Below are 18903 nucleotides of genomic sequence, written 5' to 3' on the forward strand. Positions count from 1 at the left end.
TGTCTACTTGAATCTCTCTATTAAAGTGTGTGTGGCTCCGGATGGAGCCTGGTTATGGTATTTGTCGTGGTGGGTGGCAGAAGTGCTTACTTCTTCTCTGTCTTCTTTGGCAAAAGAACTGCCTGAATGTTTGGAAGAACACCTCCCTGTGCAATGGTTACGCCAGACAGAAGTTTGTTGAGTTCTTCGTCGTTGCGGATGGCCAACTGCAAGTGACGTGGGATGATACGGGTCTTCTTGTTGTCACGTGCGGCGTTACCGGCGAGCTCCAGAACTTCGGCAGCGAGGTATTCCATGACGGCTGCCAGGTAGACAGGAGCGCCAGCACCGACGCGTTCGGCGTAGTTGCCTTTACGCAGCAGACGGTGAATTCTGCCCACGGGGAACTGAAGTCCGGCCCTGCTGGAGCGAGACTTTGACTTGCCCTTCACTTTGCCTCCCTTGCCGCGTCCTGACATTGCTGCTGCTGTTGTGGGTTTGTGGTGTTTTATGCCGGCCCGCAGATCGAGCTTCGTGTTATATACCCCGCTCAGGATCAAGGGAGTCCGCCACTGACCAATCAGCGCGCTCCGCCACGCGACCCGCTCTGAGCTGAGTCGCGAGCGGGATATAAAAGGAAAGCTCGACTCGCGCAAAAGTTCATTATTGTATCGCAACGCCAGCCAGCACGAGCATCATCATGCCACCCAAGGCATCTGGAAAGGCTGCCAAGAAGGCCGGAAAGGCCCAGAAGGCCATTGCCAAGGGCGATAAGAAAAAGAAGCGCAGGAGGAAGGAGAGCTACAGCATCTACATCTACAAAGTGCTGAAGCAGGTCCACCCCGACACTGGTATCTCTTCCAAAGCCATGTCGATCATGAACTCGTTCGTGAACGACATCTTCGAGCGCATCGCCGCCGAGGCTTCTCGCCTGGCCCACTACAACAAGCGTTCCACCATTACCAGTCGGGAGATCCAGACGGCTGTAAGGCTCCTGTTGCCCGGAGAACTGGCCAAGCACGCCGTCTCTGAGGGCACTAAGGCCGTCACCAAGTACACCTCCTCCAAGTAAACGGCTTACTTACTGCCCTGTGGTGGTGGCTTGGCCTCAAACCAACAAACTCGGCTCCATTGGAGCCACACTTTAATTTCTAAAGAGATTGTGAGTGTTAGACACCAATACTATTATAACAAAAACCTCTGTCACTGAAAGCAAATAGCTATAAAATGAGAATATTTATGAAACTGTCTGTGTGTGTTTCTCTCTCTCAGTCTCTGTCTGTCTGTCTGTCTGTCTCTGTCTCTGTCTCTGCATGTCTCTCTCTCTCTCTCTCTCTCTCTCTCTCTCTCTCTCTCTCTCTCTCTCTCTCTCTCTCTCTCTCTCTCTCTCTCTCTCTCTCTCTCTCTCTCTCTCTCTCAACACACATATAAACACTCGGTATCTTTTTTCTAGAGATTAGAGATTCATTGTTATGTTCCACATTAGGATTACTATGCAGGCCACCCTCTTAAGGTTTGAAAATGTCAAGAAAACGGTTAATTTAAAATGTCATCTCCTAACTTAACAGATTAAGCCAGAGGACCAAAAACAGAATAAAACAGGACAGGACAGTATGTCACTTATACAAGCTGCTTTTATTTCTAGTACAGTATGACAATTTTTTTTTTTTTTTTTTTTGGAGGGGGGGGGGGAGGATCCTTGGCAGTGCATAAGAATGAAAAGCGACGGCGTTTTGTTTGTAAGAGGACAGGTTGTACTACAAATGACTTGATTTATTGATATCACGTGTACAGTGTATGTATGCCACCTAAATTATTGTATTTATTTATTTATTATATGTATAGATGAAGGTTAATTCATATGACTGATGCTAGGAATGTCTGAAATCTCCTTAGAAGGATATTTTGGCCCTGAGAAGGGCCGAGTTTGGTGTATACTAGGGTGGTCGTTTTAGCTTATGCACGCTCTCCACGGATACGGCGAGCAAGCTGAATGTCCTTTGGCATGATGGTGACACGCTTGGCGTGGATGGCACAGAGGTTAGTGTCCTCGAAGAGACCGACCAGGTAAGCCTCGGATGCCTCCTGTAAAGCCATGACGGCAGACGACTGGAAGCGAAGATCGGTCTTGAAGTCCTGGGCAATCTCGCGCACCAGACGCTGGAAGGGAAGTTTCCTGATGAGCAACTCTGTGCTCTTCTGGTAACGACGGATCTCACGCAGGGCGACCGTTCCGGGCCTGTAACGGTGAGGCTTCTTCACGCCCCCTGTGGCAGGAGCAGATTTGCGTGCTGCCTTGGTGGCCAGCTGCTTACGAGGAGCCTTGCCTCCCGTGGACTTGCGAGCAGTCTGCTTGGTGCGAGCCATGGTGAACAACTGTGGTTTGTGATGGCCGGCGCCGAAAAATTTTTGCTTATATACGCCGTCTCGAGGCGCTTGCTCGAGCGCCATTGGCTGCTCGACTCGCCTACGTCACCCCGTTGCCCCTCCCCTCCTTCCTCTGGCTGCAGCCAACAGGCAGCTCACCTCAAACACTATTATCGCTGATTTTGCTCTATTTTTTGGATTTGTGCAAAAGTCATTTCACAGAGACGTGAAACAGACGAGTAGGCAACTGCAGTTTTGAAAGCGTTGTGAGAAAGCCGTGTTTCTGCTCGAGTACAAGCATAAAGTAAGGACAGGCAGGAGTTAGGAGTTGCCATGCTACAAGTACGTCCGCTTGACGGGATATAGTCTGGGGAAATCGTGCCGAAAAGACGAATTGTTGTCACAGATCCGATTCCTTGCCTTCACTGCCTAGTCTGGTCATAACGATTTCAATGCCATGCAGCTGGGTCTAGCCCTGGCACTTTACCTCATACTAAAAACCCTTCCTCTCACCCCCACTAATTCTTCCCCTATCCCCACTTCCACGCTCACCCATTAGGGTATCTTGACCTATATTTAATTCATTCATTCATTCCGAAATTTTATTATTCACACAACTTCAACACCATGACTGGACGCGGCAAGGGAGGCAAGGGACTCGGAAAGGGTGGCGCCAAGCGTCATCGTAAGGTGCTACGTGACAACATCCAGGGCATCACCAAGCCCGCTATTCGTCGCTTAGCTCGTCGTGGCGGCGTGAAGCGTATTTCGGGTCTCATCTACGAAGAGACCCGTGGCGTCCTGAAGGTGTTCCTCGAGAACGTCATCCGTGATGCTGTAACCTACACGGAACACGCCAAGAGGAAGACCGTCACTGCCATGGACGTGGTGTACGCTCTGAAGCGCCAGGGTCGTACCCTCTACGGATTCGGCGGATAAGAGCTTGGCTAATCCATCGATTCCACCCACCACCACCTCAAAACGGGACCTAATTAGGTCCCTATACTTTTTTACTGAAGGGCTTAATAGACGATAACATAAATTGTTTTGATATCAGCTAGCACATTGGGTCTTATGAAATCTATTTTTTATCCTCGCATGCTTAAAGGGACTCTGATTGGGGAGGGAGGGGTGGGGGGGGGGGGGGGGAAGGTTTGTTCCGTTATATACTAGCAGAGCAGGATCATTGGTGGTGGTGGGGGGGGGGGGGTGAGGGAGAGAGAGAGAGAGAGAGAGATCTTTCCCAACTCTTCCTTTTTACATGAGTGAGCTACCCGTTTTATTCATTTTATCCTTCTCAGAGCTGTTTTGATAGTATCCAAATGATGGTAAATGAAAAGGGAGGACACGAATATCTACCCAGAATTCAGGACTGGCAATCGATATGCATGTTTGAGTGCGAATCTTTTTCTCTCTCAACTTAGGTATACGTTTATGTCGTACCTAAAAGCGAGAACCACACTATTGGGACAAGTATGCAAGGCCCAATTTTCCTAACAAGCACAGTTAATTTTGTTATTTTCGAACATTTCTTTCCAAATTGGTTTATCCAATTAACAGTATTATATTAAGATCATGAATTGCTGGGTTAGGTTAGGTTAGGTTAGCTTAGCTTAGGTTAGGTTAGGTTAGCTTAGCTTAGCTTGGGTTAGCTTAGGTTAGGTTAGGTTAGCTTAGCTTGGGTTAGCATAGGTTAGGTTAGGTTTGATTACATTTCTATGTTAGATTTAACTCAAATTCAAAACAATTGCAGTCATTCGGCTTGTTAGTCAACTTGCCTCTAATAGGGGCAATTTGTCTAACAAGACTATTTAGTTTTGTGTGCATATATATATATATATATATATATATATATATATATATATATATATATATATATATATATATATATATATATATATATATATATATATATATATATATATATATATATTATAGCTTCAAGACTCCGAACCAATATAGAAGCATCAAGAGGAAGTGCTTGTGTTATGGGCCAATAGGCCTTCTGCAGTTACTTCCATTCTTATGTTTTTATTCCCATTGGTTCGTGTTTTATCTTGTGTAAATGTCAATCACCTCACCCAAAACTTTGGTACCATATCACCTCACCCATGTATGTGTATATATATATATATATATATATATATATATATATATATATATATATATATATATATATATATATATATATATATATAATATACAGAGTAAATCTACCCCAAAAGTAATGATTTATTTGTCTACAAAACTAAACTCTTTTTGGAATCATATGAGGCCCCTCCACTGAGGGGGGAGGCCTGGATGTTTATTGTCATGTGTATTCATGCTGCTTGCATGTCGTCGTTTATTTTGCCTTTGTTGTTTTCTTGACAGCTTTCTTTGCCTTGGGTGGTTTGGGAGATTTTGAAGCTCTCTTTATTTTGGGCTTTTTGTTCCCAACAACAAGCTGCTGCTGCTGCTTCTTTTTCAAGGCTGTAGGTGGTTTGTTGCTTGTGGCGGCTTTCTTGGGAGTTACCACGGCCTTCTTTGCTGCTGTAGATGGTTTCTTGGTTGTGGTGGCTTTCTTGGGAGTTAGAACGGCCCTCTTCTCTGCTACGGCCAGCTTGAATGATCCACTAGCTCCACTTCCCTTGGTCTGAACAAGAATGCCGTCAGCCACTGCTTTCTTGAGAAATCTTCGGATGTAAATGGCGATCTTGGCAGCCTCGACTTTGTTGTTGGCAACAACGTACTTCTTGATTGCTTGTAGAGACGAGCCCTTACGGTCTTTGAGTGCTGCGACCGCGGCTAGAACCATTTGACTAGTTTTCGGGTGAGCAACCTGGACGCGAGGTTTCCTGGTGGTGGCCACCACAGCAGCAGCAGCCGCAGCCTTCTTGGTAGGCTTTGCTTCTACCATGATGATGATGAGATAACCAAGGTGATGAGAGACGCTCAGACAGTCACGGGGGAATGATGCTGCCGCCGCTTGAGCCGAACCTATTTATGTGCCGGCACGGTACAGAAGCTGCAACCTGGCAACTCGTCCACCAATCACGACGGTTGGTTTTACGGCTCCGAAACCTGGATCCCATATCTTCTCTAAAATAGAAGCATTTGTTCATGTTCTTTGTAAAAGTATCATAAAGCAGGACAGATGAGACAAATATCATAAAAACTGAAGAGCAGATGAGCACACACATGTATGTATTACAAAAGAAAATCCACAAATTCATTAGAAATTGGCAGGGTAGGCTGAGGAAGTAGGTAGATGTAAAATGTCTGTAAATGGCGAAAGAACATAAACCCAAGACTGAATAAACGATGTTAAATATCCATGCCAAGGAGACAAAAATATGTTAGGATACAATTACCATTAAGACACCACAAGAAGGTCCGTATCCTGCCGTGATGACTAAAAAGAGTTGGTTATTAGCCACAATGTGTAGGCAGTCTCATGCCAACGGCCATACCACGTTGAGAACACCGCTTCTCGTCCGATCAGCGAAGTTAAGCAACGTTGGGTTTGGTTAGTACTTGGATGGGTGACCGCCTGGGAACACCAAATGCTGTTGGCAATAATGTTTTTTGTTTTGTTTTGTTTTGTTTCGTTTGTTTTTGTTTGAATGGCTGGCTGGCTGGCTGGCTGGCTGGCTGGCTGGCTGGCTGGCTGGCTCCACGGGAAATTCACGGAGTTGTGTGGAATAAGGCCTGGTAAAATGAATTAATATGTATGTCATGTTTAAAACAAACTCGCTTAATATAGTGTGTGAGGCTTTATACAAAAACAAACAACCAAAACAAAACATGTTGTATATATATATATATATATATATATATATATATATATATATATATATATATATATATATATATATATATATATATATATATATATATATATATATATATATATATAGCTTAATCCGGGTTTGAACTCGCAACTCCAAGAATACGCATCACTTATATACACTTTACCACTGGACCACTGCAGGACACTTGATGCTGAGGTATCAATTTAATGACGTAAATGCCATTTCCACAAATAAATGATAATTTAAAAGTATTTGTATGTACAAATCTTTTCTGTTTAAAAGGCTACAATATCAGTTACTGATATAATTTGTGTTAATGTTTCTATACCCACAGGAAGGCATGTTTTTGCTTATATGTAAGGGGTACGGAGAAGGAATCCACAGACCATCATTCCCCTTCCCCCCCCCCCCCCTCCCACCTACTACTACCACCACCACCACCACCACCACCACCACCACCACTACTCACCACTACTCACCACCAATCACCACCAATCACCACCACCACACCTAACCGAAAACCCCCTAACACATCAACCCTCCCCCCAATCAACAGGCGAAATAATAACCCTCAAATGCCTGCCTGCCTGCCTGCCAGCCAGCCAATACTAACGGTCTTCTCAGAAAGAAAATCTCTTTGTATCTGTATTACTTGATGAAATGTATGATTCTAATAATGAAAATAAATTGTTATGTCGGTTGTATGAGCATAATGACCAATATGCACATGATATGAATGAATTAAATAGTGTAGTTTTAAGTAATTAGGTTGTAGACACATTAAGCGGATATGATATTTGACGCGTCCAGAACTGGTGATTTTTGGTTTAGTTTTAAATGCACCACCACCACCACCATTGCTTCCCCAGAGCCTAATTAAGGACCGGTAAAAGGAGTCAATATGTATGTCATCTATAAAACCAAAGAATGAATAAAAACACACACACACAAACCTACATAATAGTACTAGGAAGATTGTATGGCATAAAAAAAAAAAAAGTACTCCCATTGGGTCGTTTGAACTCGCGACTTCCAAAACACCAGCCACACACCTTACCACCCAGCCACCATAGAGTTGGTATAATTGTGCAACTTTAGTTATAAAACTAAAGTTCTTATTGTCTCAAATCTTATTGTCTGTTCTATGAAAAGGCATGATGTAAATTATGTATTTTTTGAATGATTGAATTGTAGGCACATTAAGCGGATTCGATATTTGATATATCCAGAAAAGGTGATTTCTGTTCAGTTTTAAAATGCATCACCGTTAACGCTAAAGGACTGGTAAAACGACTCGATGTTTGTCATTTTTAAAATAAACACTAAAACTAGGCCCTTAACATATATAATGTTTGAATATAAATTGAATGCATATAAATACAAAGTGGGAGTGGCTGGCTGGCTGGCTGGCTGGCTGGCTGGCTGGCTGGCTGGCTGGCTGGCTGGCTGGCTGGCTGGCTGGCTGGCTGGCTGCCTGCCTGCCTGCCTGGCTGGCTGGCTGGCTGGCTGGCTGGCTGGCTGGCTGGCTGCTGCTGCCTGCCTGCCTGCCTGCCTGCCTGCCTGCCTGCCTGCCTGCCAGCCTGCCTGCCTGCCTGCCTGCCTGCCTGCCTGCCTGCCTGGCTGGCTGGCTGGCTGGCTGGCTGGCTGCCCGCCCGCCCGCCCGCCTGCCCGCCCGCCTGCTTGCCTTGCCTTGCCTGTCCTGTCCTGTTATTGCCTTGCCTTGCCTTGCCTTGCCTTGCCTTGCCTTGCCTTGCCTTGCCTTGCCTTGCCTTGCCTTGCCCTGCCCTGCCTTGGCTGCAGCTGGCTGGCTGGCCGTAAATCAACTCTTAACAACACCACACCACACCACACCATCACTCATCACCCATCACCCACCACCGGCCCCAGTCTCCCAGCCTCTCTTATATACCCGAGCAGGCCCTTTAAATTATTTGAATTGTTGCACTTCGGCCAATGGCACGATCGCTGCTGCTCAAACATATTCTGGTTCACAAGTATTATAATATATTATATTATATTATATTATATATATATATATATATATATATATATATATATATATATATATATATATATATATATATATATATATATATTTATTCATGAAACACATTAAAACCTTGATCATTTATTCATTCATTACGTCTAGTGAAGAATTGCTTTTGTTCATTTGTATGATTAAAAATTGATAGAATATGAATTCCTCGCTTAAAGTAAAATATAAAATATATATTGGATTTATATGATTGGTTAATATTCCAAGTGATGCTGAATATCCCCTATAATTTTGTTTTGTTTGTTTGTTATGTACACATTCCAAATGAAATCAATATAAATGTTATTATTAATGTTTGAAAGTTGATTGTCTACTTGAATCTCTCTATTAAAGTGTGTGTGGCTCCGGATGGAGCCTGGTTATGGTATTTGTCGTGGTGGGTGGCAGAAGTGCTTACTTCTTCTCTGTCTTCTTTGGCAAAAGAACTGCCTGAATGTTTGGAAGAACACCTCCCTGTGCAATGGTTACGCCAGACAGAAGTTTGTTGAGTTCTTCGTCGTTGCGGATGGCCAACTGCAAGTGACGTGGGATGATACGGGTCTTCTTGTTGTCACGTGCGGCGTTACCGGCGAGCTCCAGAACTTCGGCAGCGAGGTATTCCATGACGGCTGCCAGGTAGACAGGAGCGCCAGCACCGACGCGTTCGGCGTAGTTGCCTTTACGCAGCAGACGGTGAATTCTGCCCACGGGGAACTGAAGTCCGGCCCTGCTGGAGCGAGACTTTGACTTGCCCTTCACTTTGCCTCCCTTGCCGCGTCCTGACATTGCTGCTGCTGTTGTGGGTTTGTGGTGTTTTATGCCGGCCCGCAGATCGAGCTTCGTGTTATATACCCCGCTCAGGATCAAGGGAGTCCGCCACTGACCAATCAGCGCGCTCCGCCACGCGACCCGCTCTGAGCTGAGTCGCGAGCGGGATATAAAAGGAAAGCTCGACTCGCGCAAAAGTTCATTATTGTATCGCAACGCCAGCCAGCACGAGCATCATCATGCCACCCAAGGCATCTGGAAAGGCTGCCAAGAAGGCCGGAAAGGCCCAGAAGGCCATTGCCAAGGGCGATAAGAAAAAGAAGCGCAGGAGGAAGGAGAGCTACAGCATCTACATCTACAAAGTGCTGAAGCAGGTCCACCCCGACACTGGTATCTCTTCCAAAGCCATGTCGATCATGAACTCGTTCGTGAACGACATCTTCGAGCGCATCGCCGCCGAGGCTTCTCGCCTGGCCCACTACAACAAGCGTTCCACCATTACCAGTCGGGAGATCCAGACGGCTGTAAGGCTCCTGTTGCCCGGAGAACTGGCCAAGCACGCCGTCTCTGAGGGCACTAAGGCCGTCACCAAGTACACCTCCTCCAAGTAAACGGCTTACTTACTGCCCTGTGGTGGTGGCTTGGCCTCAAACCAACAAACTCGGCTCCATTGGAGCCACACTTTAATTTCTAAAGAGATTGTGAGTGTTAGACACCAATACTATTATAACAAAAACCTCTGTCACTGAAAGCAAATAGCTATAAAATGAGAATATTTATGAAACTGTCTGTGTGTGTTTCTCTCTCTCAGTCTCTGTCTGTCTGTCTGTCTGTCTCTGTCTCTGTCTCTGCATGTCTCTCTCTCTCTCTCTCTCTCTCTCTCTCTCTCTCTCTCTCTCTCTCTCTCTCTCTCTCTCTCTCTCTCTCTCTCTCTCTCTCTCTCTCTCTCTCTCTCTCAACACACATATAAACACTCGGTATCTTTTTTCTAGAGATTAGAGATTCATTGTTATGTTCCACATTAGGATTACTATGCAGGCCACCCTCTTAAGGTTTGAAAATGTCAAGAAAACGGTTAATTTAAAATGTCATCTCCTAACTTAACAGATTAAGCCAGAGGACCAAAAACAGAATAAAACAGGACAGGACAGTATGTCACTTATACAAGCTGCTTTTATTTCTAGTACAGTATGACAATTTTTTTTTTTTTTTTTTTTTGGAGGGGGGGGGGGAGGATCCTTGGCAGTGCATAAGAATGAAAAGCGACGGCGTTTTGTTTGTAAGAGGACAGGTTGTACTACAAATGACTTGATTTATTGATATCACGTGTACAGTGTATGTATGCCACCTAAATTATTGTATTTATTTATTTATTATATGTATAGATGAAGGTTAATTCATATGACTGATGCTAGGAATGTCTGAAATCTCCTTAGAAGGATATTTTGGCCCTGAGAAGGGCCGAGTTTGGTGTATACTAGGGTGGTCGTTTTAGCTTATGCACGCTCTCCACGGATACGGCGAGCAAGCTGAATGTCCTTTGGCATGATGGTGACACGCTTGGCGTGGATGGCACAGAGGTTAGTGTCCTCGAAGAGACCGACCAGGTAAGCCTCGGATGCCTCCTGTAAAGCCATGACGGCAGACGACTGGAAGCGAAGATCGGTCTTGAAGTCCTGGGCAATCTCGCGCACCAGACGCTGGAAGGGAAGTTTCCTGATGAGCAACTCTGTGCTCTTCTGGTAACGACGGATCTCACGCAGGGCGACCGTTCCGGGCCTGTAACGGTGAGGCTTCTTCACGCCCCCTGTGGCAGGAGCAGATTTGCGTGCTGCCTTGGTGGCCAGCTGCTTACGAGGAGCCTTGCCTCCCGTGGACTTGCGAGCAGTCTGCTTGGTGCGAGCCATGGTGAACAACTGTGGTTTGTGATGGCCGGCGCCGAAAAATTTTTGCTTATATACGCCGTCTCGAGGCGCTTGCTCGAGCGCCATTGGCTGCTCGACTCGCCTACGTCACCCCGTTGCCCCTCCCCTCCTTCCTCTGGCTGCAGCCAACAGGCAGCTCACCTCAAACACTATTATCGCTGATTTTGCTCTATTTTTTGGATTTGTGCAAAAGTCATTTCACAGAGACGTGAAACAGACGAGTAGGCAACTGCAGTTTTGAAAGCGTTGTGAGAAAGCCGTGTTTCTGCTCGAGTACAAGCATAAAGTAAGGACAGGCAGGAGTTAGGAGTTGCCATGCTACAAGTACGTCCGCTTGACGGGATATAGTCTGGGGAAATCGTGCCGAAATTTTATTATTCACACAACTTCAACACCATGACTGGACGCGGCAAGGGAGGCAAGGGACTCGGAAAGGGTGGCGCCAAGCGTCATCGTAAGGTGCTACGTGACAACATCCAGGGCATCACCAAGCCCGCTATTCGTCGCTTAGCTCGTCGTGGCGGCGTGAAGCGTATTTCGGGTCTCATCTACGAAGAGACCCGTGGCGTCCTGAAGGTGTTCCTCGAGAACGTCATCCGTGATGCTGTAACCTACACGGAACACGCCAAGAGGAAGACCGTCACTGCCATGGACGTGGTGTACGCTCTGAAGCGCCAGGGTCGTACCCTCTACGGATTCGGCGGATAAGAGCTTGGCTAATCCATCGATTCCACCCACCACCACCTCAAAACGGGACCTAATTAGGTCCCTATACTTTTTTACTGAAGGGCTTAATAGACGATAACATAAATTGTTTTGATATCAGCTAGCACATTGGGTCTTATGAAATCTATTTTTTATCCTCGCATGCTTAAAGGGACTCTGATTGGGGAGGGAGGGGTGGGGGGGGGGGGAAGGTTTGTTCCGTTATATACTAGCAGAGCAGGATCATTGGTGGTGGTGGGGGGGGGGGGGTGAGGGAGAGAGAGAGAGAGAGAGAGAGATCTTTCCCAACTCTTCCTTTTTACATGAGTGAGCTACCCGTTTTATTCATTTTATCCTTCTCAGAGCTGTTTTGATAGTATCCAAATGATGGTAAATGAAAAGGGAGGACACGAATATCTACCCAGAATTCAGGACTGGCAATCGATATGCATGTTTGAGTGCGAATCTTTTTCTCTCTCAACTTAGGTATACGTTTATGTCGTACCTAAAAGCGAGAACCACACTATTGGGACAAGTATGCAAGGCCCAATTTTCCTAACAAGCACAGTTAATTTTGTTATTTTCGAACATTTCTTTCCAAATTGGTTTATCCAATTAACAGTATTATATTAAGATCATGAATTGCTGGGTTAGGTTAGGTTAGGTTAGCTTAGCTTAGGTTAGGTTAGGTTAGCTTAGCTTAGCTTGGGTTAGCTTAGGTTAGGTTAGGTTAGCTTAGCTTGGGTTAGCATAGGTTAGGTTAGGTTTGATTACATTTCTATGTTAGATTTAACTCAAATTCAAAACAATTGCAGTCATTCGGCTTGTTAGTCAACTTGCCTCTAATAGGGGCAATTTGTCTAACAAGACTATTTAGTTTTGTGTGCATATATATATATATATATATATATATATATATATATATATATATATATATATATATATATATATATATATATATATATATATATATATATATATATATATATATATATATATATATATATATATATATTATAGCTTCAAGACTCCGAACCAATATAGAAGCATCAAGAGGAAGTGCTTGTGTTATGGGCCAATAGGCCTTCTGCAGTTACTTCCATTCTTATGTTTTTATTCCCATTGGTTCGTGTTTTATCTTGTGTAAATGTCAATCACCTCACCCAAAACTTTGGTACCATATCACCTCACCCATGTATGTGTATATATATATATATATATATATATATATATATATATATATATATATATATATATATATATATATATATATATAATATACAGAGTAAATCTACCCCAAAAGTAATGATTTATTTGTCTACAAAACTAAACTCTTTTTGGAATCATATGAGGCCCCTCCACTGAGGGGGGAGGCCTGGATGTTTATTGTCATGTGTATTCATGCTGCTTGCATGTCGTCGTTTATTTTGCCTTTGTTGTTTTCTTGACAGCTTTCTTTGCCTTGGGTGGTTTGGGAGATTTTGAAGCTCTCTTTATTTTGGGCTTTTTGTTCCCAACAACAAGCTGCTGCTGCTGCTTCTTTTTCAAGGCTGTAGGTGGTTTGTTGCTTGTGGCGGCTTTCTTGGGAGTTACCACGGCCTTCTTTGCTGCTGTAGATGGTTTCTTGGTTGTGGTGGCTTTCTTGGGAGTTAGAACGGCCCTCTTCTCTGCTACGGCCAGCTTGAATGATCCACTAGCTCCACTTCCCTTGGTCTGAACAAGAATGCCGTCAGCCACTGCTTTCTTGAGAAATCTTCGGATGTAAATGGCGATCTTGGCAGCCTCGACTTTGTTGTTGGCAACAACGTACTTCTTGATTGCTTGTAGAGACGAGCCCTTACGGTCTTTGAGTGCTGCGACCGCGGCTAGAACCATTTGACTAGTTTTCGGGTGAGCAACCTGGACGCGAGGTTTCCTGGTGGTGGCCACCACAGCAGCAGCAGCCGCAGCCTTCTTGGTAGGCTTTGCTTCTACCATGATGATGATGAGATAACCAAGGTGATGAGAGACGCTCAGACAGTCACGGGGGAATGATGCTGCCGCCGCTTGAGCCGAACCTATTTATGTGCCGGCACGGTACAGAAGCTGCAACCTGGCAACTCGTCCACCAATCACGACGGTTGGTTTTACGGCTCCGAAACCTGGATCCCATATCTTCTCTAAAATAGAAGCATTTGTTCATGTTCTTTGTAAAAGTATCATAAAGCAGGACAGATGAGACAAATATCATAAAAACTGAAGAGCAGATGAGCACACACATGTATGTATTACAAAAGAAAATCCACAAATTCATTAGAAATTGGCAGGGTAGGCTGAGGAAGTAGGTAGATGTAAAATGTCTGTAAATGGCGAAAGAACATAAACCCAAGACTGAATAAACGATGTTAAATATCCATGCCAAGGAGACAAAAATATGTTAGGATACAATTACCATTAAGACACCACAAGAAGGTCCGTATCCTGCCGTGATGACTAAAAAGAGTTGGTTATTAGCCACAATGTGTAGGCAGTCTCATGCCAACGGCCATACCACGTTGAGAACACCGCTTCTCGTCCGATCAGCGAAGTTAAGCAACGTTGGGTTTGGTTAGTACTTGGATGGGTGACCGCCTGGGAACACCAAATGCTGTTGGCAATAATGTTTTTTGTTTTGTTTTGTTTTGTTTCGTTTGTTTTTGTTTGAATGGCTGGCTGGCTGGCTGGCTGGCTGGCTGGCTGGCTGGCTGGCTGGCTCCACGGGAAATTCACGGAGTTGTGTGGAATAAGGCCTGGTAAAATGAATTAATATGTATGTCATGTTTAAAACAAACTCGCTTAATATAGTGTGTGAGGCTTTATACAAAAACAAACAACCAAAACAAAACATGTTGTATATATATATATATATATATATATATATATATATATATATATATATATATATATATATATATATATATATATATATATATATATATATATATATATATATATAGCTTAATCCGGGTTTGAACTCGCAACTCCAAGAATACGCATCACTTATATACACTTTACCACTGGACCACTGCAGGACACTTGATGCTGAGGTATCAATTTAATGACGTAAATGCCATTTCCACAAATAAATGATAATTTAAAAGTATTTGTATGTACAAATCTTTTCTGTTTAAAAGGCTACAATATCAGTTACTGATATAATTTGTGTTAATGTTTCTATACCCACAGGAAGGCATGTTTTTGCTTATATGTAAGGGGTACGGAGAAGGAATCCACAGACCATCATTCCCCTTCCCCCCCCCCCCCCCCTCCCACCTACTACTACCACCACCACCACCACCACCACCACCACCACCACTACTCACCACTACTCACCACCAATCACCACCAATCACCACCACCACCAATCACCACCACCACACCTAACCGAAAACCCCCTAACACATCAACCCTCCCCCCAATCAACAGGCGAAATAATAACCCTCAAATGCCTGCCTGCCTGCCTGCCTGCCTGCCAGCCAGCCAATACTAACGGTCTTCTCAGAAAGAAAATCTCTTTGTATCTGTATTACTTGATGAAATGTATGATTCTAATAATGAAAATAAATTGTTATGTCGGTTGTATGAGCATAATGACCAATATGCACATGATATGAATGAATTAAATAGTGTAGTTTTAAGTAATTAGGTTGTAGACACATTAAGCGGATATGATATTTGACGCGTCCAGAACTGGTGATTTTTGGTTTAGTTTTAAATGCACCACCACCACCACCATTGCTTCCCCAGAGCCTAATTAAGGACCGGTAAAAGGAGTCAATATGTATGTCATCTATAAAACCAAAGAATGAATAAAAACACACACACACAAACCTACATAATAGTACTAGGAAGATTGTATGGCATAAAAAAAAAAAAAGTACTCCCATTGGGTCGTTTGAACTCGCGACTTCCAAAACACCAGCCACACACCTTACCACCCAGCCACCATAGAGTTGGTATAATTGTGCAACTTTAGTTATAAAACTAAAGTTCTTATTGTCTCAAATCTTATTGTCTGTTCTATGAAAAGGCATGATGTAAATTATGTATTTTTTGAATGATTGAATTGTAGGCACATTAAGCGGATTCGATATTTGATATATCCAGAAAAGGTGATTTCTGTTCAGTTTTAAAATGCATCACCGTTAACGCTAAAGGACTGGTAAAACGACTCGATGTTTGTCATTTTTAAAATAAACACTAAAACTAGGCCCTTAACATATATAATGTTTGAATATAAATTGAATGCATATAAATACAAAGTGGGAGTGGCTGGCTGGCTGGCTGGCTGGCTGGCTGGCTGGCTGGCTGGCTGGCTGGCTGGCTGGCTGGCTGCCTGCCTGCCTGCCTGGCTGGCTGGCTGGCTGGCTGGCTGGCTGGCTGGCTGGCTGCCTGCCTGCCTGCCTGCCTGCCTGCCTGCCTGCCTGCCTGCCTGCCAGCCTGCCTGCCTGCCTGCCTGCCTGCCTGCCTGCCTGCCTGGCTGGCTGGCTGGCTGGCTGGCTGGCTGCCCGCCCGCCCGCCCGCCTGCCCGCCCGCCTGCTTGCCTTGCCTTGCCTGTCCTGTCCTGTTATTGCCTTGCTTGCCTTGCCTTGCCTTGCCTTGCCTTGCCTTGCCTTGCCTTGCCTTGCCTTGCCTTGCCTTGCCTTGCCTTGCCCTGCCCTGCCTTGGCTGCAGCTGGCTGGCTGGCCGTAAATCAACTCTTAACAACACCACACCACACCACACCATCACTCATCACCCATCACCCACCACCGGCCCCAGTCTCCCAGCCTCTCTTATATACCCGAGCAGGCCCTTTAAATTATTTGAATTGTTGCACTTCGGCCAATGGCACGATCGCTGCTGCTCAAACATATTCTGGTTCACAAGTATTATAATATATTATATTATATTATATTATATATATATATATATATATATATATATATATATATATATATATATATATATATATATATTTATTCATGAAACACATTAAAACCTTGATCATTTATTCATTCATTACGTCTAGTGAAGAATTGCTTTTGTTCATTTGTATGATTAAAAATTGATAGAATATGAATTCCTCGCTTAAAGTAAAATATAAAATATATATTGGATTTATATGATTGGTTAATATTCCAAGTGATGCTGAATATCCCCTATAATTTTGTTTTGTTTGTTTGTTATGTACACATTCCAAATGAAATCAATATAAATGTTATTATTAATGTTTGAAAGTTGATTGTCTACTTGAATCTCTCTATTAAAGTGTGTGTGGCTCCGGATGGAGCCTGGTTATGGTATTTGTCGTGGTGGGTGGCAGAAGTGCTTACTTCTTCTCTGTCTTCTTTGGCAAAAGAACTGCCTGAATGTTTGGAAGAACACCTCCCTGTGCAATGGTTACGCCAGACAGAAGTTTGTTGAGTTCTTCGTCGTTGCGGATGGCCAACTGCAAGTGACGTGGGATGATACGGGTCTTCTTGTTGTCACGTGCGGCGTTACCGGCGAGCTCCAGAACTTCGGCAGCGAGGTATTCCATGACGGCTGCCAGGTAGACAGGAGCGCCAGCACCGACGCGTTCGGCGTAGTTGCCTTTACGCAGCAGACGGTGAATTCTGCCCACGGGGAACTGAAGTCCGGCCCTGCTGGAGCGAGACTTTGACTTGCCCTTCACTTTGCCTCCCTTGCCGCGTCCTGACATTGCTGCTGCTGTTGTGGGTTTGTGGTGTTTTATGCCGGCCCGCAGATCGAGCTTCGTGTTATATACCCCGCTCAGGATCAAGGGAGTCCGCCACTGACCAATCAGCGCGCTCCGCCACGCGACCCGCTCTGAGCTGAGTCGCGAGCGGGATATAAAAGGAAAGCTCGACTCGCGCAAAAGTTCATTATTGTATCGCAACGCCAGCCAGCACGAGCATCATCATGCCACCCAAGGCATCTGGAAAGGCTGCCAAGAAGGCCGGAAAGGCCCAGAAGGCCATTGCCAAGGGCGATAAGAAAAAGAAGCGCAGGAGGAAGGAGAGCTACAGCATCTACATCTACAAAGTGCTGAAGCAGGTCCACCCCGACACTGGTATCTCTTCCAAAGCCATGTCGATCATGAACTCGTTCGTGAACGACATCTTCGAGCGCATCGCCGCCGAGGCTTCTCGCCTGGCCCACTACAACAAGCGTTCCACCATTACCAGTCGGGAGATCCAGACGGCTGTAAGGCTCCTGTTGCCCGGAGAACTGGCCAAGCACGCCGTCTCTGAGGGCACTAAGGCCGTCACCAAGTACACCTCCTCCAAGTAAACGGCTTACTTACTGCCCTGTGGTGGTGGCTTGGCCTCAAACCAACAAACTCGGCTCCATTGGAGCCACACTTTAATTTCTAAAGAGATTGTGAGTGTTAGACACCAATACTATTATAACAAAAACCTCTGTCACTGAAAGCAAATAGCTATAAAATGAGAATATTTATGAAACTGTCTGTGTGTGTTTCTCTCTCTCAGTCTCTGTCTGTCTGTCTGTCTGTCTCTCTCTCTCTCTCTCTCTCTCTCTCTCTCTCTCTCTCTCTCTCTCTCTCTCTCTATCTCTCTCTCTCTCAACACACATATAAACACTCGGTATCTTTTTTCTAGAGATTAGAGATTCATTGTTATGTTCCACATTAGGATTACTATGCAGGCCACCCTCTTAAGGTTTGAAAATGTCAAGAAAACGGTTAATTTAAAATGTCATCTCCTAACTTAACAGATTAAGCCAGAGGACCAAAAACAGAATAAAACAGGACAGGACAGTATGTCACTTATACAAGCTGCTTTTATTTCTAGTACAGTATGACAATTTTTTTTTTTTTTTTTTTGGAGGGGGGGGGGAGGATCCTTGGCAGTGCATAAGAATGAAAAGCGACGGCGTTTTGTTTGTAAGAGGACAGGTTGTACTACAAATGACTTGATTTATTGATATCACGTGTACAGTGTATGTATGCCACCTAAATTATTGTATTTATTTATTTATTATATGTATAGATGAAGGTTAATTCATATGACTGATGCTAGGAATGTCCTGAAATCTCCTTAGAAGGATATTTTGGCTCCTGAGAAGGGTCCGAGTTTGGTGTATACTAGGGTGGTCGTTTTAGCTTATGCACGCTCTCCACGGATACGGCGAGCAAGCTGAATGTCCTTTGGCATGATGGTGACACGCTTGGCGTGGATGGCACAGAGGTTAGTGTCCTCGAAGAGACCGACCAGGTAAGCCTCGGATGCCTCCTGTAAAGCCATGACGGCAGACGACTGGAAGCGAAGATCGGTCTTGAAGTCCTGGGCAATCTCGCGCACCAGAC

The 18903-nt window shown here is 44.6% G+C and overlaps 2 non-coding genes across 2 annotated transcripts; both read left to right on the forward strand.

Annotated features, from left to right (window-relative positions):
- The first annotated feature begins 5784 nt into the window (after positions 1–5784).
- Positions 5785–5903, forward strand: LOC138361464 (5S ribosomal RNA). The gene has a single exon (XR_011226972.1). It is a non-coding gene; the product is annotated as a 5S ribosomal RNA (ribosomal RNA).
- An 8186-nt stretch (positions 5904–14089) lies between these two features.
- Positions 14090–14208, forward strand: LOC138361465 (5S ribosomal RNA). Its single transcript, XR_011226973.1, has one exon. It is a non-coding gene; the product is annotated as a 5S ribosomal RNA (ribosomal RNA).
- The last annotated feature ends 4695 nt before the right edge of the window (positions 14209–18903 follow it).

This window comes from Procambarus clarkii, unplaced genomic scaffold (assembly GCF_040958095.1).
Source record: "Procambarus clarkii isolate CNS0578487 unplaced genomic scaffold, FALCON_Pclarkii_2.0 HiC_scaffold_407, whole genome shotgun sequence".
NCBI classification, from domain to species: domain Eukaryota; kingdom Metazoa; phylum Arthropoda; class Malacostraca; order Decapoda; family Cambaridae; genus Procambarus; species Procambarus clarkii.